This window comes from Stegodyphus dumicola, chromosome 1 (genome assembly GCF_044657685.1).
Source record: "Stegodyphus dumicola isolate Sdum_Otavi_A_Nest chromosome 1, ASM4465768v1".
Lineage (NCBI taxonomy): Eukaryota > Metazoa > Arthropoda > Arachnida > Araneae > Eresidae > Stegodyphus > Stegodyphus dumicola.
Genome location: NC_140768.1, coordinates 245,668,696 through 245,693,177, shown reverse-complemented (window position 1 = coordinate 245,693,177; position 24,482 = coordinate 245,668,696). Strand labels below are relative to the sequence as shown.

The following is a 24,482-nucleotide window of genomic DNA, read 5'->3' as shown; positions in this document are numbered from 1 at the left end:
TGGTGTTGGTACGACATGGTGGCACTCTAAATATGCGGGGAGCCGAAAGTCCTCTCGTCTGGTCTGGTAAAAGGGTTGGGAGATCCTCGGACCCATCCCCCCCGGGGAGTGCTCTCTATCAAAATTAGGGGAGGAACTGAGCTAAATCGCGCTGTCATCTGAAAGGTGTTCAAGGCTGTTGTCAATGGCAGGCGTAACCTAGCATTCCTTGCCACGAGGAATTTCGTGGGCTTGGGCTGACTACGTCAGATAAGAGAGCATAAGCATCCCCACCACCAACAACAACATCTTTTAACTGGCACCGGGCGGTAAAACGTAGCGAATTTGTATTTCTCATGCTTTTCCGAAAATATAATATTAATGCCATCCAATTTATGATGTACAAATCTTCTCTGAAAATCCTCTTTCTGAAAATCAATATTCTTTGTGGGCTTTTTCATGACTGGACACTATCTACACCTCTTTCAGTTACAATTACAATAGCAGCGTTGAAAATATTTTTCTCCTTTCTTATTCAGCTCTCATTTTATGACTTAGAATGTATATGGTTGATGGATAAAATTTAAAATTTAGCCCGCTAGTGGCCGAGCGGTAAAGTCGTTGAACACTGATGGCTCGGTCCGAAGTTCTAATGTCCGAAGTTCGAATTCGCCATCTGTAATGTGTAAACGAGCCAGCTTCCCTTAAAATATCTCAAGAAGGAAATTTCTAATGTTATCAGATAGCTCCAGAGTGCTTTTGTGATAATCAAGTAAATGAAACTAAAAATTTTAAATTAAATAATATTACTTAACCCTCCGTTCTAATGAAACTAATCCGAATTTTTATTTTTATTTTTATTTATTTATTTATTTATTTTGATAACTGAAGATATAAAAAAGTTTATACTAGTTTTTGCTACGTGCATCTAGAGACCTATTAAACCAAAAAAATTATATATATATATATATATATATTGGTATATATATATATATATATATAATAAAATAAAATAAATAAATAAATATAAAAAATGACTAAAATTTTCATTTTGAATGTATCACATTATGGCAACCATCCTGATGGGAAAGTGGTTAGCTACGCTGGCTGCCCTACCGAAGACACCGAATATAAGTCCCAGAGCTGGCAGGGATGTTTGTAACTGTTTATACGGCTTGGGAGCTTCAAAATATGCAGCGAGCCGAAAGTCTTCTCGAGAGATTAGTGGTAGGAAAAGACGGGTGGGAGACAATCGAATCTCTCCCCTACCGAAGACACCGAATATAAGTCCCAGAGCTGGCAGGGATGTTTGTAACTGTTTATACGGCTTGGGAGCTTCAAAATATGCAGCGAGCCGAAAGTCTTCTCGAGAGATTAGTGGTAGGAAAAGACGGGTGGGAGACAATCGAATCTCTCCCCTAGGGTGTTCTCCTTCAAAATTGTGGCAAACTGAGCATAAAGTCGGACTGTCACCTGTATAAAGATGCTCAAATCTCTGGTCAACAACAGACGCACTCTTGTACTCCTTGCCACGATGGTAGTTACTGGGCTTGTTTTGATTACATCAGACATGTGAGAATAGTGGCAACAACAAGGCAAAAATGCAAGGTCTATTGCCTAACGGAAAGATTGCTTTCATGGTTTCTCTTTTCAAGGAAAACTGGCTTGTTTTCAAGTTAAATTTCACATGAGAAAAACACGAAACCATCCATATTGTCAGCCTATTCACCAGAACTTAAATTCGAGTCGAACAACTAGTGTTCAGTGTTCTTATCTGCTCGATCGCTTGTGGGGGTGAACAATGCACAGCCAATGCACATCGTTGTATTTCACAATAGAGTCTTGGCAACAATTGCTTTGATGGCTGGGTGAGATTTTTGAGAGGACCTGGCCCAGAGTTCCGACCTCATCTCTACCATTTATTCACGTTGAGTTCGTAAATACAAATAAAAACTTAAAAAGTTTCAATGTCGCTCCTTGCGGTATTTTCGGAAAACAATAAAATTAAATATATATAACACAAATAGTAAATTAAATATACAGTGTCATTAGGGTTTCTAATTCTGGAGACATGAAAGTTGTGCAATGCTCTCACCGGGACTTGAACCCTATACCTATCGAATCCGCATCGGAGATGCTTCCATTTACACTCCGAAGGCATGCGAAAAGGAAGGCGAATATACCTTATAAATATTGCTAAACATATCAAATTTGAACCTTGTTAAAATCGGTTTGAACCTTTAAAAGCATAAAGGACAAATGACAGTCAGAATGGATTGCAGATGGACGGAAACACAAGCATAGTGTTGCTGGTCTTGTTGCTAAGACTCCTTCTTTTTAAGTTTCTCTTGCTATTTAAAATCCATTTAAATCACATTTCTAGTGACTACATATGATAGCCACTCCTTTGAATGCATAGGAAAGAAAGCAGGTGAGTTAAATCATCTAAGAAAAGGTATTTCAACTAATGGCATGGATTTTTATTTTAATCAATATGTTATTTTTATGTTAAAAATAAGTCTTGCATTTCTAATCCGTTTTTTACTCCATCAGAATATATAAATAACATGAGTTTTAAATAAGAGCTAGAATTTAGCTATAGGACAGAAGTTTGACATTATCAGCTGGCATAGTTAATCTCCTTTGATATTAAGAGGACAGTATTAACTAGATAGGAAGCTCTTCTCTGTCTTTAGCACTGTTGCTGCCACCTGCCAGTTTTTCTTTGATTAAGTTAGTAGACGTAGAATAGTGAAGCCAGATTATTAGGCTTTAAATAAAATTTTGACTTGTAAATACTCTGAATTATTCTGGTCTGTCAGACCTGCAAAAAGTGAAGTAAATTTCATTGATAATTTTAGTTCCTTAAATTTAAGTTCAAATATATTCTTTAGCTATCGCATTTACTTAGTGCTGAAATGTTAAAACAGGACGAAAATATTTTCGGTAGTTGCTTAGATTAAACTAAATTGTGTTTAACCATGTAATCTTAACTTGGACTCGACTCCCTGCCCATTGACATAGCAACCACTCTGTGTTAATCACATATGAATAATGACGACATTTTCAATTACTTTGTACTACCGTTAAAAAATAGTACTATGAGGATATCACACGATTCGAAATTCTTTAAACAGAATTAAAATTTGAAAATATTTTTGATTGCTCTGTATTAACAAACAGTATTCTTGTTTCAGAAAGATCTACTCTAAAACATTTAAAGAGGAAGGGGGAAATAATAAAAATATAAATTCCTTACATAATTTTGATACTATTTGTGTGAATTTGGTATTTGGTCAGAAAGCAAACATGTCATTGTCACTGTTTTATAGGTCACCTATTCAGTGCGCTTTTCCACGAAACGCTCGTGAGTAAGAGGAGTAAGCATTTTTGCATTTTTTCAGAATAACACGCATGGTATTTGAAATAACATTTCAAGGTAGAAATTTTAAATAATTTAGGTCAATAATTAGGTAGGCCAGTGCTTTTCACACATTCTCAGAGATGAAGACGCCGTTTCCCAATTTAAAATATTTTTATTCTTCAAATAATCAAACCTTCGATCTTCAGATAGGTTTGCTAAATTTCAAGCATTGCTTAGGCTCTCAGAACTACACCAGGAGGTATTTGAAAGAATAATAAGTTAAAAATTATTTTGATACTTGCGAAAAAAAGAGTTAAAGTTTTTTTTTATAATAGCTGGGCACTTCAACCATTAGCCTTGAACCATTATGAGGCCGGATTGGACAGCCATTTCATTATTCACCTAATAAGTGGCCGTCGTTGCCTACTATGAAGGGACGGACAGTTACGCTTATGCCTTCTCCAGCATTCGAACCCGGGCCCATCGCTACTGCAGTCAGGTCACTAACCACTATACAGGCTGGCAGGCAAAAGCATTAAAGTAGATTTCTCAGATTAGGACCGAGAGACTAGTTCTGCGAAATTCTAAAGGCAACTTCATTTTAGAACTGTTCTATGGAGTTAACGATAATCTTAGTTTGAGTTTTACTCACATTAAAAATGCCTCATGTTATAGATAGTCTTTTAGAACTAAAATGAAGCTAATTACAATGGGTAATACACAGAAAAGTTTCCTTATCAAAATAATCAACAACCAAAATTCTTTCCAAACTAAAAAATATTTGAGAGAATCTCGAAACATGCAAATATTTTCTAACGGCTGAAAATACTACATGTGCATGTATAATGTCCGCACATTAATTTTCAGTGAGAATTATCAGTAAAATCCAGTGGTCTTATACTCAACGGTTTGGAATACTCTATAATCCGCCCCCTTTCACTGACATTCGTAAGATTGAGCCACAGTCATCTCATTTGATAATGCTTAACATGTTTCTGAAGTTATTTGATGTCATTTTACATTTTCAGTGTCTTTTATTCAATACTTCCAGCTTATATCATTTACCATCTTTTTTTCTTACTTATTTAGAATGTTTCCAAAACTGGACGAAAATGTCGATAGAAAAGCAAAACAGAAACGTGTGAGTTTCTCACTTCACCAGAAGCTGGATTGTATTAATTTAACCTACAGAACAAAGAATTATTCAAAATTGTAAATGAAAATTTAGAGATTCTTCCGGGCAAAATTTATCAAACTATTCTTTCAAAGAATTCCAAACACGATATGAAAGATCGAAATTGCACTGCTGTTTATGATTGGAAACATGTAAAATCTCAGTGTACAAAAAATGTGGCTAACGTTTGCTGCCAAATACCAGGAAGTAAACATTTATCAAAGACAGCGAAAATACTGATGATGCAATGACTAACTCCTTGACGTTGAAGAAAACAGCTGAAAGTTTCCTTCAAACAATTCATTAATTAAGCTTTCTCAAAACGAAATTACTGAATGAAATTGATAAAAATGAAACAATTGTGAAAGAATTAAGTGACAACGTAGCATTTAAAATATGTTGAATCCGCAAGTAGCAAAAGAATTGGAGATGACGAAAAAAATTCAAACAACCTTATTTTGCAAACATATTTTAGAAAGTCTTCATGTAAAACATTATTGATGATTTCAAAGAAAAGCTGATTAAAGATAATTAAACCTTGAATAAGTTTGTCTAATAATAAGTTTTAGTCATTAAATATATTTGCATGATACCTATATGAAATCTTTTTTTTTTTTTTTTTTTTCATTTTTCAATATATTCAATACCGCAAAAGAAATTCGTTTAACGGCATCGTGCTATTTTAGTCCAATTACCTGATATATTTGATAGGAGATTGCTAAAATCTGAGACATGCCGAATTATCGAAGTTTTATTGTTACGGAAAACTATTTTCAGTGTAAGCATTTTATTTTTGAATTTCTGTGTTTTACAGCACTAATAAAGCAGTCCGTGTATGCTTTAGTGATGATTATAAGATATTTTCCCCCTCCTTTCCTCAAACGTTGGTTCCATAACTGGAAGCATACTCGGTAATAATCGACTCATATTCGAGAGGTCTTGCATTCGAGTCCCGGCGAGGGTACTGCATGTTTTTCACTTCTTCTGATCAAAAGCCCAAATGATTCTATAAGTGGCGCCCGAACTAAAAGGTGGTGAACGATAATTCGTCACAGCCAGGATTTTGGATCCCTAATCCCCAGTTTCGCCCTTTAAAAGGGAAAGTATAGAAGGTATTTTCTTCCTCCTTTCGGCATGCCTTCGTGGTGTAATTGAAAGCATACTAAACGCGTATTAGAGAGATCCAGTGTTTGAGTCCAGGCGAGGGTATTGCCTATTTTTCACTTCTTCAAAAAACCTCAAGGACTCTCTATGATGTAAGCAGTAAAATAACTTTCTATAAAATATAAAAAAAATATTATTAGAAAACTGATTTCCATCATTAAGACCAAAATTCAAAGCTACATAGGCATCTAGGTAAGAATTAAAAATTTTTTGTATAAAGGCGATATTTGCTTTCATTTATTTTTTATATATGCTTTATTCTCCAAGAGTTATCCCGAATTTTTATGGTAGAGTTAGAGAAAGTTATTGAACTAAGGAACTGGAATATCCGAAAACTGTACGCATCTAATTGAATTCTGCATTGAAACTTTTGGATAAACTTTCGGATTGTGAGGACATTACTTGAGCATATACAGTATTTACAGCACTATGAAAATTTCGATTCAGTAAAATTATTCCCACCAATGATTAGTGCATTCCATTACCTATTAAAACCTAATTTTCAAAATACTATGTAAGCAGATACTGTGTTAAACAAAGTAGATCGTCATTTGAGGTTTAACATTATTTTTGAATTTAATTTAATGTAGAAACGCACTTGATGTTAATTAGGAAATAAATCATTGTATACAGTTTGACATTTTCGAAATGAAAGCATAAAGAATGGATTCCACGTTGAAGGGAAGTCATGCTTTGTGGATAAGAAATAATTTTTATGTTATAACATAAATTATGGTTTCAAACATGTTACAAACATTTGAGATGTAGATAACTATGTAAGTTATATCTTAGTAGATACTGTGTTACACAGATAACTATATAAGTTGTCTATATAGTTATCCACATCCTTACTCTGTCCGAACTGTCGCTGCAGAATATTGAGACTGACGGATTTTATGACACTATCTCTTTAAAACACTGTAGCAACAGATGTCCATATTTTACTTTAGATTCAACCGGGAACTCAGCAACGTACCATCAAGTCTAACCACATACAGACAGTGGCACTCCCTGTCTCAGCAGTAGAAGTTATTTTACGCTGATGTTACGTGCTTGATTTTGAAGCACATAATGGATGATACAGAGTGCGATTCCAATGATTGCCTCTTTTTTAAACTTCAGAAAACCATCATCATCTTTTAAACCATTTTGTTTCTGAAATGTTCTGTGTAATTTCATAACGCTCGAGAACAATGACAGAAACAGTTACGAGGAAGTACATTAACTAAACCGGATATAATACATTGATATCAGCAGATATTTCTTTCCGAATCACTGACAAGGACCAGAACGGTATGATAAGATCAAAAGGTATGTGTAAAACATATTTTGGTATTGGTTACAATAATTTGGATTCTTCTTTCATTTAAGTATTCATGACATACTTCTTGACATTATCAACGCATGCAAACTCACTACATCCTTGGCCTCATTTCTCTTAAATAATAAAATGCCCAGTAAATTGTCTTTTAAAGAAACTTCTCTTGTTCAAACTTGTTATGATCTCCCTAGTCTAATTCCGTAGAAAAGAATTGTAGAGATTCTTCTTTCCTTTTATTTTTAATGAGAGGTCGTCTTCACGGTCTAGATCGCGACTGGCCATCGAAGCTTTTTCCGATGCTCGAGTTCTTAAGGTTCTTAATAGTATCTTCTTTCATAGCTTCTTTAACAAAGTACTACGTGCCATTGTTGGCTTTTCATAGGGTGGGGTTTCTGACGCGGTTAAAAGAATGCTAACGTTTCAATGATGTTATCATTGTGGAATTGTTTAATGTAATCTGACACAAAAATCTTTTTGAGATAATCATAACTTTACCTTCTCATGAACAAGCACGCGAGATTTGTAATATTGAGCAAAAGGAACATTTAAACAGCAGAACTCATTTTGTCTGACTATTAAGTGGAAGAAATTTTTGCATATTTTTTATTCGAAACCGCTAATATATTTATTCGAAACCGCTAGTACACTGATTTGTTAGATATTTATTTGAATTAAACCGTCATTTTAGGTTCAGAATCTATATTCTAACTTCACCCTTCCTGTTTCCCTGCGAGAATGAAAATTTTAGCTCTCGCGTATTTAAATAAAGTAGAAAGAGATAGTACTTAAAGAGAGCTTAAAATTTGCTTTAATCAGACCATCTTTCGCCTACTAAAAGCCACATTACTAACTGAAATTCTAAGATAGGATTCTGTCTACGATGTTGCTTTAATCTTACTAATAGTGCTGGCACTCAGATGTAGGTTTGAATCCACTTGCTTAGTTCTAATTTGAGTCTTGACTTAGAGTAAGTTTCCCAAAAGAGTAAGACACAGCTCACAGGGTTAAAATTAACTAAATGCTTCTAGAAATAATTATCTGTGCTGAGGAAGATGACGAAAACTAAGCAGATATATGAGAAAATGTGGATTAATTAATGTGGAATAAATTGATAAAATAGCAGAGGTTAATAAAACAGGCCTTATTGTTTTGTTGTTATGACTTATCTCACTTACCTGATAGTAGCTTTATATGGAGTCCCCAAATTTAATCGTGGGCAGTATCGACTCCTCCTTTTGTGTAACATTGTTGATGATGAAAGTGCAATATTACCAAAATTTCTAAGGCATATATTAATTAACCTATTATCTTATTACTTTATATGTACTGTCGCTTCTGCTTTCGTCTGCTCATATCAGTATGCAAATTAGCTACGCGTACATAAGAAGAGTTTTTGAAATCAGAGACAGAAAGAGTTTTGACAGCTACGCTGACCTTCGAAATATTTTCACATCCAACTCCTAGAATTTCTTTAGAAAAGCGTTATCTTTTTGTTATCCGAGCTGCTCGCCTAATTATAAAACCTTGAGTTAAAGCTTATTAGGATTTTACTTTGGGAAATTCCGGCTTTTACTTAAATCTTACTTTACATTTTCGTCAGTTTTATCCCACAAGTAGGCGAGTTTGTAAGCAAGAGCTAAACAAATTATTAAGTCCAGAAGCTTTAATAAAAAAAGGTTTTGCTTAAACCTTCTGTGTTTGTGAAATGTCACAAGATAGTCTCAGTAGTTCTGTTAGTTAATGGGTTGTTTTCTGTACAATTACGGATATTTTTCCCAACGTATGCGGGGAAAGGAAGAGTGGTTGTAAATACAAGACAGTTTCTGAATTTTTTTGAAGTTCAGACGAGAGTACTTATTAAAAAAACTTAAAAATCACATTGCTCAGGAGTTACTCTTGAAAATGAAACTGATGTTGTTTCTAACGACAAAATTTAAAATAGCTGTCTTTGTCCTTTTTTCGATGTTGAAATGTTAAGAGCTGCATTATAAAATGATAACTCGAGCTTTAAATGACTGTTAGAGTAGGCTAAATTTCCTAAGGGAATTAAAACATGTAACTGATTATTTATTTCTTAAAATATATATTCATTTTTGGTTGAAAATTTAATATTATTTCATGTTACGAAACTAAGGAACATCATTTTAAGTCATTAAATTAACAATGCATTTCATTTTATCTTGTAAGGATCCTAAGTTTTACTACCGTTTATTTTATTTTAAAACTGTACTATCACTTCTTATTTTGTACTTCCTGCCAGAATTAAATGCTTTAACTTGTTTATGCGAATTATTTTGCTAACTCCCAAGTATTTAAGTTGTGGCTTTTTGCCAAGAGTTAGGGGAGAGAGAAGGAAATTTAGGAAGCATGCTGCTTGCCACTGCAGTTCTACGAGTTTTCACTCATTTGCTGGTTGTCTTAGGTTTAGCCCTCTTGATACTTTAAAACGTATTGTAGTTTCAGCAGCTCGGCGTACTACATACGTACCCTTTTAAATAAAGGCCAGTCTTAGTGCTAGGCATTTGTATACTAATTCAAAGTTAGCTTTTAGTTAAAGTTTTAGTTAGTAGTTTTATATTCTTACGTTCAGACTACAAGTGGTTGGTCTCTGTATTCCGAAGTTCAGGAGTACTTGTAAAAGTATAGAAAATTAAGGGTTTCGTATACCCTTCCTGCTTGTGTCGTCTATTACACACAAATCTTGAACATAGCTTGAGTAAGCTCCCTGTTCCTAATCAGGACACATCATGTTTCCAAAGCAAATGAAGAGAAACACAAGTCCTGACAATCCCAGGTGTATTACATCCTAAATTCTTTCTCATTAAGTTTTTATGATAATGTATAGAAAGAACTACACTCGAACTCGCTATAACAAACACAGTGAATATAACGAAATAACGTTTTGGTCCCTTACAATTTCTTATACACATAACGTAGTTTTAGGCTGCCAAGCATTTATTTATATGCCTTTAAGCATAAAAATCGGATATGAACTTCGATTGAATTTTCTTTGTGTTTTTAATAATTTTTTACAGAAATGCTGCAAACTGAAACCGAAAAAATTGCTAACATTTAAAAATCTTCCGTCCATAAAGGAAAATATCTTTACTATTGTCTTCATCCCCATTTTTTTCTCTCTGTTCTAAACAAAGGCTCTGCAAAACAGGTGTGAACCCAGCTCTGGGAAAGCGAGGACATTATAAGCTTATCCTAGGATACTATATGATGTTAGTGACTATTTATCCAACAAAGATGAATGATTTCTGTGATTTCATTTAAATTCTTTGCCAGACAGAAATCTATTCAAACCTGAAGCTATGATGAAAATTTTGAAATTTTCACTATTCAGGGAAAGAGCAAGTAGTAAATTATATGAGCTTAGGGCTATACGGCTGATTCATCTTTTGGGGGAGTGAAATTTTGATCCTCACCGGTTTGTTTTGTTTGAGCATAAATGCTGTCAAAATTATGGCCTTCGAATATTTTGTTTTGCACTCTTCAGGACTTTTGAAAGATGCAGGATATTCCTTACAAAATTTATTGAAGCTTTTCTTTGCAACGAAAGAGAAACTTTTCCTGCGATATGCATCATGCAGCAGAAAATTACAATAGATTTGTACTCAGAAATTAAGTAAAAGCCAAAGGTAAATTCGTCAATAATTTGTGTTCTACGTTTATAGAGTTTTTATTATATTATGGATAAACTAATTATTCATTGTTATAAATGAGATTACCGAGAGAAGAATCAGAACAATGCTAAGTAATTTATCGTGTAAAATTAGTAACATATAATGAAGCTAGAAAAGAATAACCGACAAATTTAATAACTCTGGGTAATACTAAGTTTATTAGTATTACCCAGAGTTATTAAATGTATCATAATATGACTGATGATATGATTTTTATTAATCATAATATGACTTTTTAAAAATTAGTTTTATTATTTGCTTCATTTGATAACTTCGAATTTAATAATAAATCTAATTTTTAAATGAATCCTTATTTTCTTAATTTTGTTTCATCATTCAATTTTTATATAATTTGTGGAAATGAATAATTTTTTATTATCGGATTGAATATAACGAACCACCAGTTAGAAACTATACTTCTTGCCTTTTAAATTTGGTTATAGCGTCTTTCAGCTGTATTATATTAGAACTTCTAGATTTAGTTTAAAGTCTTATTGTTTAAAGCCAGTTGTGAAAGGAAGAGTTTGATGCATATTATAGTTTGACGTCGCAAGCAAATCTCTTATTTTATCTGATATAAACGGAAACGAAAACGTCATTTAACTTTTAATTTTCGAGTTTCAGTTCCTCTTAAAATTAAGCAGCCGTTAATTTTATTCAAAATGTCAAATAATAATAACTTAATAAAAAACTTACTTAATAAAAAATAAATTGGTTTGATAATTTTTTTGACTTGGTTAAAACTGGTTTTGTTTTTAATTGAAATTAGGTTTGGTTTATTCGAATATGGCAAAGCACGCAAAGGCTATCTGCCTCTTAAATGAAGTTAATTCAGCCCCTTTTAGTAAAGCTCTGCAATTAGTGAATACGTCAAGGTTTTTATTTAAAAACACTTTGTCCTTGTACAAAATATAAAATTAGACGCATTTTTTCCTGCATTTCATTTAAACATATTTCATCGAATTGCATTACAGATATATTTTTCATTCAAATATTACAGTTCTCACTTCGCGGCAAGACAAAAATACATAAAAACTAAAAATATTTTCATTAAAAATTGAAAGATATAGAAAAGCATAAAATACCAAATACAGTTAAAACAATTGAAAAACAATTTGTGCAATTAAAATTAGAGTTTCTACACAAAAAAAGCAAATTGGCCAGCAGGCAAGAAGATAGATCTTTCGGTGAACAAAACTAAAAGTTTCGGTTTGGTTCCACTGGGCAAAAAGACACCGAAAATGCGGAAACTGAATTCAATATTCTGCTAAGTTTCAAATGCAAACAAATATGGATGCCATGGTAAAAAAAATTAGACCTAGCCGCACTTGAACAACTTTTAAATTGCTGATATTTCTACAACTATTGCATGCAGATTAACTAAAGGCATAAAAACCTTAACCGGAAGATAAGAACAGCCCAATTCAATCATTTTTAAATAAAAAAATGCACAATTCACCAACATATAAGAATAAGAAAACTGAGCTCACGCAGCCGAGTAACAGAGTGGGTGTATAAATGTATATATTTATATACTTTTGGTGCGTCTGATTGCAAACAAAAAGTAAGCTGCAAAAACTACGAGGTTTACTACGAGGTACGTACATGTTATAGCAGTCCTATATACAGAAATTCAATGTTCTGAGACTACTCGTTTTTAAGTTATGCGAGATACATACGTACAGACGCCACGAAAAAAATGTCTTCTGAATCCATTTTAAATCAGTTTTCTAATTCGTTTGGGGAAAAAGAGTCCTTTATTCTGCCCTTACGTACAGATGTCACTCCAAAACATCGTCAAATTGTATTCGATAGCGGTCAAAATGGATATTTTCGTTGAAATATGACACCTGGAGTTTTTCGTGAGAGCAGAACTGTGTGCTATTGAAATCCAAACTAGAAACAAAATTTAATTATTTGTATTCGTTTCGAAAATTATCATATTTGTTACTTATCTCTTTAAATATATTGCATAATCAAAAAGGACAGTTGATGTGCTAATTACTCTTTTAAAAAATGCATGATATTTTTTGCAATTGAATGAAAGCCAGCCTAGCTTTTCCTTAAACTTACTTTTGGATGTAATGTAAACTTGTTGCTAATTTACAATAGTTTCTCACCCCAAAAATTAATTTTAACTAAATCTCAAGAATATAGATTTTGAGAAATTAAAAAATTATTAAAGTACATGTATAACACATGTATAACTTTTGCCAGTAGTGTACGGAGCTTAAAAGCACGAAAAATGTCTAACGGAATTGACTTGATATGTTGTATAGATACCAACATATGCATTAAAGGCTTAAAGCAACTTCGATGGAATCTTTACTTCTGCAAAATGTAATAAGAAGATGGTTGTTGTATAATAATTTTAAAATACTGTAAAACAAAAGTCAATATCGAGCTCGCACAGATTAACGTTAAATATCACGAACTTTATAATAATATTTTTTTCGGTAATAATGAAAGAAAACTGAACGCAAGAGAATTTTTAATATACTAAGTAAAGACCTTTTTGAATATATATTTTTGCATTTAATGTCTATAAATATGAAAGATCTTTTTTGAGCATATATTTTGCATTTAATATCTGAAATGATATGAAATCACTGTTCTAAACTCCTAAGATGTCAGGAGAGAAAAAGGACAATTATATTATTGAGGAAAAGAACAACTATATTGTAATGTTAAGGTATTACGATGATTATACACTCTGCTTGTATAACTTGTAAGACATATTCATGCAAGCTTTTAAGGGTATCCTGGGATATTTTTTTCAGATTTCCAAAAGAAATAAGGAAACAGTAAAATAATAGTTTAAAATGAAACATCTATGATGAAGAAAAAATGGAAAATTTCTAAAACGTACTAAATTAAATTCCTAGACAATTAAGCGTTATTCTGAGAATTTTCTCAGATATCACGTAAATAAGGAAGACCTTGTACGTTTCTATTGATCTAAAATAAAAAAAGAAATACATTGTACAGCGAAATCAGTTACATAAAAAGATTAGAATCACTTTAACCCTTAAGTACAGAGGTTCATTTTCTGTTACGTAAACATAGAGGACGGGTCTCTCTGACCACGCTCCATTTTATGCATTTTAAAAACATTAAATTTTTAAATAATGTACTATTGTTATTATATAAGCATTAATAAACTTTGCTTGTTATATTTGTTCGGTTTAATATAGCGCTCTTTAGGATCAGTGCCCTCTTGTGAGAGGAGCCAAATTTAGTTGAGTTGGTTGTTGAAGAAGGTACGCAGCGGACCTATGGTGCGTTCGTTCGTTCCACTTTGTCTGTGCTAATGGAGCACCTAACTTGTAACCTTGTACATTATGTAAATAATTAAATATTTGTGTGGCCTAACTTAGTTAGTTTTATTTTGGAACCAGTGCAATTATCTCTCGTAACTCATAGCATTTTATATCAAACAATATTAAAGTAATTAGTTATTTTAAAACTCTAAAATTAATGCATTAAAAATTAATTTTTAAATTATATACTAAAAAGTACGAAAGAATCAAATAAATAAAATAACCACTATTTACTTGCAAATGCGTACGAACTAAACTATTTAAAAAAATTTCCATCTACAGAATCTGGATTATATAAAATAATGCAAAAAGGTATAATAGTATATAAAGAATATTAAAAACTGCAGCATATTATTTTAAGCATTTTCACCACAATTTTTAGCAAATTCTCTTGGCACATTCGTTACATATTGGATTCTTGCAACTGAAACACAAATAGGTATTTTTTCTTCTTAGTCTAGGGAGACAAAGAAAGCATATTTTACGCTTTTAAAAGGTATCAGTTACTTCTGGACTAGAATAGATTTCGCTAGGAACTCCGAGCACTCTCTGAAGTTTTATTTCTCGGTTCACAGTTGGGTTTTGAAGCCTTCGTTCCATATGTGGTTTCACTAATTTTTATGATAACTCTATTAAAAACTCAGTTTTTTCCATTGATGTGTTCATGTGCATTAATTCCACTTACATCAAGTAACCTAAAGAATATGGCCATTGGCCATCGCCTTGTTCTTCGATTTGCAGAATGTTTAGAACATTTTTCATCCAATGCATCTACGCCTCCTTTAGTCAAATTGTAAAATGTTATTATTTCTCATTTCCCAGTTTCAAGGTCTTCTGATTTCGAATGATGCATTGAAGAAATGAGAATAACACTTTTTAATTTTTGAGGCACATATAAAACGATTGTGCATTCTATCTGTGAATGCACAAAGGGATGATCCTTCCCTTTTCATTTTGTTTGGAAAAAAATTCACTTCGTATTTCTCTCTTATTTTTTTCATAGTACCGACATACCTCAAATCTCTAGAGTTAAGTTCTTTTACAAGTTCGACACTCAAGTAGTGATAAAGCCATCTCCCCTCATGCGAGAGAAAAGTAACGTGAACGCAGAGGTGAGGTCTATATGACCTCTGGGCTAATTTTAAAAATTATTTAAAAAAAAACTAATGGGTAGAGTTTAATAAAAATTTTGAAATAGTTATATTTTATGTCAACTTGAAAGTACTGAAAAGGAATAGAATAACTATATAACTTTTAAAATATTGGCCCGCCCACCTGTGTGTTTAAGGGTTAAACTTTTATTTTTATTCATAAAATACAATTGTATCGGTTACTGGAATAAACTTGCCCTATAAGCAATGGAAGGGAATTAAATAAAAGCATTTTTGTAAGACGAAGGTATTATTTTTTAAGTATTTTAAAATGGTGCAGATTTTACATCGCAACGGAATACTTACCAATGCTTTACAAGCAATCCTCTTTATTTTACTTGTAGGTCTGTTCAGCTGCAATTATTTAGAGAAGTAATTAAAATTAATTTAAGATGCGTCAATGTGCCGGCGACGAATTAACTTCGAATGCCCTTATTATAAACTGATCTGGCGTACTGCATTTGCGAAGGATTCCATGTGGCAAGATATAGAGGCTTTCCAAATTGTTATGCACGAATAGCATATATTTTAAAAGTAGTTGTCAAAGTTGGATCGAAATAAAACTTCTGGAGAGAAGCTCGGGCATAGTGGAGTTATATTAATATTAGATTTATGACTAATAGAGAAATTGATATCGAGTATTGTGAGTGGGTTTAAAATGAATTCTGACAACAGATGTTCAATAAATTAGAATGTATTTCATTTAGCAAAGTATTGCTGTTGAACTACTTTTTGTTTGCGCCTGATAGTTAGTTTACGATAGAAAGGAATTCACGCTATTCCCTTCCGAAACGGCTGTTTTATATACAATATTCATTTAAAAGTTATGCATGGAGATAAAAATTACGTCTCACACATTTTGTTTTATATTATTACCGGTGTGTTTTAGTTTCAATAACTATACCTATTGTTTTCTTTTAATAAACAGAAAATACAATAAAAATGTTTCACTTCCCGTAAACTCCATCAGCATGCTCTTTTGTTAACCACTCGTTCCATCTCCAGCGATAACAACACATTTCCCGAAATTACGTACATTAAATAATACATGTAATTGAGGGATAGAGTAATAAAAGACGCAATTTGATGTGTGGCAGGGACAGTGTTGTTTTGATTCCGAAAAGTGTGGAAATTTACTGACCCTAAGCGATGGATCGTTAGTTGCCCGCAAAGAGCTTCCGCACGTTTCGGATGGTCACGCAAACACCGAAAAAAAAGTAACATAAATTCCTGACAGAAAATTTTTCGATTCCCAAATTCCTGTTACTATAGTCACTATAGTTGTTTGTTTGTCGTTGCTGTAATCGGGGCGTGGAATACCTGTTTTGATGTGACTTTTTTTAGGATTGTGTAATGCAACAGTACATTCGAAGAAAACAACTTTATGACTTTCGAATGTTTTGTTGCCAATTTCAGCTTAAAACCTCTCTGAACTTTAGGTAAACTGAAGGGTAAATATTCGAATCAATGGAATCATAGTTTCCTGTATGCACAGAAAATTCGAATAACTATCTTATCATTTCTCAATAACTAAAATAGTGTTAATTAAAATTGCAAGTCAGGGAATCGAGTCTCTACCGAGACTTTCTCATTAAAATAGAAGGCCGTACTTATTTTTTCATTTTAGTACTTAATGAGGACCAGACACTGCAACAGTTGAACAAAGCTATCCATATTTATTTAAATTGGACTGAAAATGAGCAAAAAATGACTGCCTACAATTTTTATCTATTTGCAAAGTCCTCTTACGATATATGGGTAGCGACGAATGATATTTATCGATGCCTGAATTAGGTTCTAACTCTTACACATCAGGAAATTTCTCCATAGCAGAAGAAATAAAGTAGGCAGGACATAACTTAGATTTATTTCACGTTTTTCTGAGAAAGCATAATTTAACTTTTCTTCACTAAATATCTTAATTCCGATTTTGTATATATGCCAATAGCTCTACCATCTTGCCCTTGCACTGAGCTTAATTATTGACAGCTATTTTCCGCTGGCAATTATCAAGTAGGAAATTTCACATAAGCAGTTTAGAACATAAACTTACCCTGAGGTTTCAGTGATGAGTAAAAATTTTCGTCGCAGTAAATCAAAATTTCAATGTGAATAATATAATTTTTATGTTATCGATTTGTAAACTGAGATAAAATTTCATAAATTTTGTTTTTTCATTTGTTAGTTTATCTAAGAGAATTTATGTTCGAAATTTACCATTTAGGGACAAATTTACTACACATTTACAAATTTTGTACTTTCAAAATGAATTTGCTTTTTATCTGAGAGCATTAATGATGGCTTCTGAATTTATAAGCATTATGTGATTGCCAGCACATTTTAAGAGTGCAAGTAATAGTAGATTTTAAGTTACGCAAGTAGTGATTTATTTTCCTTTAGAAGTTCTTAATGATCTTTGTATATCTATGTACATAATATTTGTGCCGGAGCATGGATAAAGCAAGTCATAAACAGGCCTAAAAAGATGGTCGCAGTCCAGTGAATAGTTACAGCGTCCAGAGAATAGTTTATAGTGAAGACTCTGTAAATTTTATGTATCTAAATTACAGGGTGAGCTGCGGGTGACGGAATACTTACGCATGATTCTATAAAATATAAAAAAATTTTAAAAATGGTATGTTTATTTAATAATTAGAAAAACCTTTAATCTGGGAATTCTGTCACTATGCATGATGCAAACCCATATAAAAAACCTGTGCGTTAAGTTAACAATTCTCCCGTCACCCACATACGTTAGATCAGAGCTCCTAAATTAAGAATCCTTTCACTGATCTCTTTCTTCTTCACCTCATTCATATACGAACAACACGGGAGCGGAGAAATATCTGAGCTTCGTAAATCGAAAGAAATTGCATTAAAGCTTTATACAGAGATATTGAATAGTAATCTTGTCTTCGAAATACAGACGCTCCAAATGACATTTTAAGCGAGTTTTTTCAAGGGAAATGGTTCTTTGTGCTTTTATTACTTAAGTATTTCTCATTTTACTTCAATAAAAATTTGAGAAAAGTGTCAAAAGCATTTTTGGAGTTCGGAGAAATGAATTACTGCTCTTCTCACCTTCGAAATACATAGAGTTCTTTCATAACATCAATGGTAATCTAAGGTAGAATTTTGCTTACTTTAAATTGTAAAAATTTAATATATTTTGAGAAAGTTTGTTAAACCATGTTTAGCGAAGAAAGATGACGTGATCGATTAATAACTCTCAGATATTTCCATCACACTTTAAAAAATATAATGCTTACTTTCAAGATATTTCTTTAATACAAAACTTTCCATTTTTTCCGGTATTCCTTTAATCAGAGACGACAATTAACGCATACCATTTACGACAAGACTTGAATCTTGTGACTAATGACCCAGTGCTTTATTAGGGAAAACATTCTTAAAATGGTAGTTATTCTATTAGGTTTTTATCGAGTTTAAAAGAGACAAAAAATAATCTGACTTCTTTTTAATATTTTTACGGTCATTGCAATATCTTTCATGCACTTCTTCACTTGCTACGTATCTAATACCCATTAGTAAATGGCTGCATCTGAAAACCGTAACTGAATACAAGAGTTTGTTCCGGCATTCTGATCCAGAGTTACGTCAAATATGAATCTGTAAATGATGGCCGTAGATCATTATAGAAGTTACCCAACTGATTCGTCTCTAGTTCATTTCTAGAACAATGAGTAGGCTGTAAAATATGGACAATTGGGGTTTTCCCTGTATCTGGTCTTGAACCAAATCATCTCTTCTTTCATCCTGTAACTTGCATTAATTAACAAACTTAGGAAATGGAAAATGAGTAATGTAAGGGATTTGGCGAAGATATTGCATATTAGCCAGTCTATCAGTAACTAATTTCTCAAAGGATAGTTTGTCTGAATTTGATACCTGAAAAAAATGGACCACTTGAAGAGACCAAATATGCTCATTTATCAAAGAAAACATTTTCGACCGTAATTAACTGTATATTTTCTGAATTGCAGTCTTTCAACTGTATATTAAATGTATATTTTCTGATTTGCAAGCAATCAATTTCCATGTCACAAGAAACTTTTCTGTTTGTTTCGCTGAAATTTGTTACAATAGCTTTAGTGTAACCGTTTCATTGCTTCAATCTTGCTTGAAAACTTTCACTATCTTTAGCCGTTTTTAATGTTTAACATAAAGTAAAAATTAAGACACAATAACACGCCGAATAAATACTAATTCAGAAGTCAAACAACAAAAATCAGCGTTATATTTACAAAATTTTCACAGAAATTTCACTGTGAAAATTTTGTAAATATAACGCTGATTTTTGTTGTTTGACTTCTGAATTAGTATAAAGTAAAAATCTCAAGATTCTTCTATTTTTTGCCAGAAATGATATTAGTTCATATGTGATGAATTTTGCCCTTATTCCAATTAAGTAATAATCGAAACTTTATTATACTAAGAATCATATATTGATGAAAATTAACGATACTTTAATTTCTGCTACGTATAGATGCCTCAGCTAACTACATCGAAGTTCTTAATTTTTTTCAATTGATATATACAAGTATTTTTATTATAAAAATGTTATAGGATTTTTAACTTCAGAATAGTTTTAAATGCCTTTTTGAAACCAGAATGACTGTTAATTATAAATTAAGATTGCTGCTTAATACCTTTAACTCCATGTGTCTGCAGTGTATGTATGTTTAATTAATCAGATTTGATTAATTACGGCAAATCATTAGAAGATTATCCTTCTTAAAACTCTTGAAAAGATTTTTAAGAGAAACTGATTTGTCAATATACATCCATTCGTGAACTTTATAAATAGTCATAGAAATGAAAAGATATATACTAAGGCTGTTAGTACATTTTTAGAAGATTTTCATATTATTTACAGAAATATTTTACCTAAAATTTTTGTGTTTTAAATATTCCATTTAATAACCCTTATTCCTCATTATCTTTCTACGTCGTATTTTTTAAGACAGTAAAGCTTTTTTCTTAGAATAGCGGAACAGGTATTTTGTTACATTCCTCTTAGCTTTCCAAAGTCCTAAGACGGTTGTAAGTCTATGTCTGGACAATATTCCGCTTTTTAAAAGTCCAAAAGAGCAAAAATCCGTGGATGATACGTCAAGAGACTTAGTAGGGATATGAGTGAAGGGTATGGCCTTACAAGTTTCTTATTCTATTTTTTCCAGGAAATTAACAGTGGATTTTAACTTGCGGCTGCCTGCTTTCTCTTGATGCAGTTCTACTAATTGATGGCAATGTGGGTAAAGAGAATGTATTTCATATTTGAAAATTGAGTATAACATATGTTCCTGATAATATGTGGAGTTGAACTTAGCAATTTTCGGAACTCCCTTTAATTTTTATTTGTCATCATATCAAAAATCAGCAACAGTCATAAATCCCTTTGAAAACCTTTCTTTAGATTCTTTGAATGATATTCCAAGATTTTTTCTTCACTTTGATGATAATAAATGGGCGTATTTCTATTGCAGTCATTTAAATATATCCACGATTCATGTATTGCGACAACATATTTTTTTTTTGTTTTAGTCCGAATAATTATTTCTCATAAAGAATTCTCTAGCATGTCAGCTTTCGGCGATATTTCGTGGAGAAACACGATGCCCATTACGTTTTTTTGCCGTTTTATGAGTCAAATCAGCATTAATTACTTTGTTTAGGGTTGATACTGAGCATTTTAATGGCTATACAACTGTCCTTTGAATTTGAAGATTTTCTTTAACGCTAAAGTTCGCACCTTTGCAACATTCGAAACATTCCGTTTTTTTCCTTGGATATATATTTTGAACATGTTTTTTCCCTGGAAGCCAAAATTTGACATTTTTTTTCTTTTTTGATAATATTAGTTAAAGTTGCATTAGATATCGAAAACTCGTGGCTTTCACAGCATTTTTTAATAACTATAAACGAATAATTTTCTTCAAAAAGAGCTCAAAGCCGTCCATTCATTGCCTCTTCAAAAGCGCCATTTTGCTTGAAAACAAAATTGGCAAATAGCAAACGATGATTTACACTTTAAAATCATAGTTGCAATTAAAAAAACATTTCCCGGAAGGCAATTCTTTTATAGCAAAGCAAAGTCGTCAAAAACTGTGTGACCAACCTCTATATATTTTCAAGTTTTAATAACATTCTAAAACATTTTATTTCTTTTCTTTTTACAAATCTACATATTTTAGCGACACAATGATAAATTAAATTATCTCCTCTTAGAAGTTTTTTGCAATCGCTTCGTAAATCTTGGAATTATTTCGAAAGTCTCTTTTTTAATCGGCAACATTTTAAGAATCCTCTGATATTTTTAAGAAAACAACAGTATTAGTTTTTTTAAAGGAAAGTGCTTTAAATATTTAACTCAAGTATTTCTTGAATATTATCGTTTTAAGTATTTATACATTAGAAAAAGCAGTATATGTTAAGCGGCAATATTCTTCATATTCTTACATTAGATTCCCTGTCATAATACAAACAGTATATACTGTATTATTTAGGAAATTGTAATTTCTATCAAATATGAAAAATAATTTATACTTTGCTTTTATATTTCATTTTGAAAATCATCACTATAGTAGTCTGAAGACTTGTAAAGCGATTATTAAATAAAATATCAACATTAAAAAACTTTCAATAATATATGATATATGAAAAGAAACACTAAATGAATAATTATAATAAATGAAAACAAATCTTTGAAAGCTATCTTTTCTGATATCACAACAAGAAGACAGTAACTGGATAACAAATAATCAAACATTAGAAAGATATAGTGTGTTATATTGAAACAGAGCTTACAATGCTTTAAATATTGTGAATTTGTCATTTATTTTTTTAATTAAAATCAATGTTTAAAAGAAGTTTACGTACAATATGAAAACTTTTGCGAATGAAAGTGTTATGTGTGATTCTGGATATTTCATGTATTTATATTAGATATTTAATTCGGTTCTTCCGTTTCTTGCTCGTAAATCATTCCGTAACATTACGTAAACTCATAGATAACATTACGTTAAATTGCCGTAAGATGAAAATGAAAATTCTATATTTCTGTTTATGTTTTACATTATTAAAATGATGTAGAACACAGAGAAATAAATAGCAAATTAAAAACTTCTGCTTGTAAATCTGAGTAACATTAATATTGCTAAAACAGACATAATGTATAGATAAAATACTGTTATGGGTCTAGAAATGGTTAAATTGCAAATATTATAATAAAAACATAAGCAAGTTCATTAAAAATAAAAGTAAATAGACTACAAAAGATAATCTCAAATATTTTCTCTAATTCTCAAATTTAAATAACCTAACAGAACATCAGAGTTTGAAGAAATATTATGAACTCAAAATGTTTCAGCGGTGAGTAGTAACAAATAATAAAGCAATTTCCAATTAATAATAAATTTGAAGCTGAAGCAAATTCTATAAAAATCATTAAAGAAGACATAGGAATAACACATACCCAGTTCCGAGTCATTTCAAAATTACAACAAATTTTGCTAGTGGAATGAAAAGTAGGATATGAAAAGAGATGTAAGAAATGCAAAAAATGAGAAAGGATAATAGCGTAGCTAATCCATGCCATCAGGGAATTAGAAATCAGTCATGCAGGTAGAGACCTCTGATCTGTTTCTGTAACAGATCTAGGATCCTAATACATAATTTGGCTATAAATTAGTTTTACCTGATTTGTTTACGATCATGTAATCCCTACTAGATAGAAAAATTCCATCAAATGGTATGTGTAAAAATGAGCAAATCATATCTAATGTAAGGTTGAATAAATATTAACCAGATCCTTAGATTTGTCCAGATTCCTAAATGCTTAGATTTGAATGCAACTAGACCGGAATTTTCTTTTTTTAATAAAACAATTTGCTTTTATTTTTCTTGTTTCAAAACATAAAAAAATACGTGTGTTATACATATTTAATATAAAATACTTACTACATTTAAAATATAATTATATTAAAATATACATTTTATAGTATATTCTTTGTTATTTTATTCATATTTTAATTTAAAATTTTCTATTCCGTTTGATTTAAATAATTAGACTTTTAAAATAATTATGAGAAAGTTTACTCAGTTATCATTGTCCACGTTTTCAATATCTTCTCTGTCCTCAATCTTCTAATGATTTACATGTGTCAAACAAATTTAATTTCTTTCGATTTAAAACTACTTGCTTGCAACCTGTTTTGCGTATGTATCAAAATTTAGATAATCATTCCCCCCGAATAAATTTAAAATTAAATTTTAAAAAAGATAAATATTCTTTTTTTTTTTGAAAGATCAATACTAATAATGTGTTAATGCATAATAAATGCGGTAATAAATAAAAATATTCGGGAAATAAATTTCCTGCTTACTCACTCAAAGGAAGAGACCAGAAGATCAAGGCATGCAAAAGCAGTGTGAAATATCCATCACAACATTATCCGTCCTTTTTCAAAGAAGGCACGACCAAGAGTGTCAAGCGCCGCTGATTCAGTGGAAATCAAGAATACAAGTGGAAAACCGGCGAAGCAATTCTTAGATTCTCCTCCTCTTCCTCGGTGAGTTGACTTCAAAACTCTCTCACTCTCTGCTGTCCTCGCTCAATGAAACACCACGCAGTTAGTGATATTGGGATATAACTCAACCATGATCCACTGAACTAAATTACTCTTGTTGAAACGGCGGATGCACAAGAGATGGTCTTTTACAGCCACTCCCGACTGACCAGGTCAGGCCCAGAGAAAAGAGTTTTTTTTTAATCACTGTTCGGCGATGATTTAAGAGTGCTATTTGCGGGGTGTTTTCCTTCGCTGTATGGAGAATTTACATTATTGTAAATGTTTACAGCTGAATGAAAATGGATTTTATTTTCTCTCCGTCCTTGTAAATGTCCGCGCGATGACTGAAAAAAGAACTGTCCGCGTTGGGTAGAAATGATTGGTCAATGCTTTTGAGGAATACTTTTTGGAAACTGAAAAAAAAAAAAAAAAGTCAGATAACATTTTAATTTACCTGATAAATTCTGCATTGGGAAAGTATGGTGTGATTTCTTACTCTGTTAATCAAAAACGGGAACACATTTCACGCAGTGTAAAGGCTATATGGCATCAAACTGATTTTCAAGAACTTTTCGTTTAACCCGCTAAGTACTAAAATCCGATTTTACACTAGAAAATATTTCACACGGAAGAATATATTTATGGAAAAATATGTATTCATGAAAACATTACTATAGAAATTAGATACAGTCAGCCTATGACCTGCCGCCAATTTCGTGTGAAGACTTG

The 24,482-nt window shown here is 31.8% G+C and overlaps 1 protein-coding gene across 4 annotated transcripts in view; it reads right to left on the bottom strand.

The window, feature by feature from the left end:
- The window catches only part of LOC118184357 (venom protease-like), a 195,107-nt gene extending 171,302 nt beyond the window's left edge, over positions 1–23,805 (bottom strand). For 3 of the 4 annotated variants that reach the window (XM_035354012.2, XM_035354013.2, XM_035354014.2), the window contains exon 1: positions 23,572–23,805. The gene's annotated coding sequence lies outside the window, so the exon portion shown is untranslated. The remainder of the gene's footprint in view (positions 1–23,571) is intronic. The other variant, XM_035354015.2, reaches the window with a different exon arrangement.
- Positions 23,806–24,482: the final 677 nt, after the last annotated feature.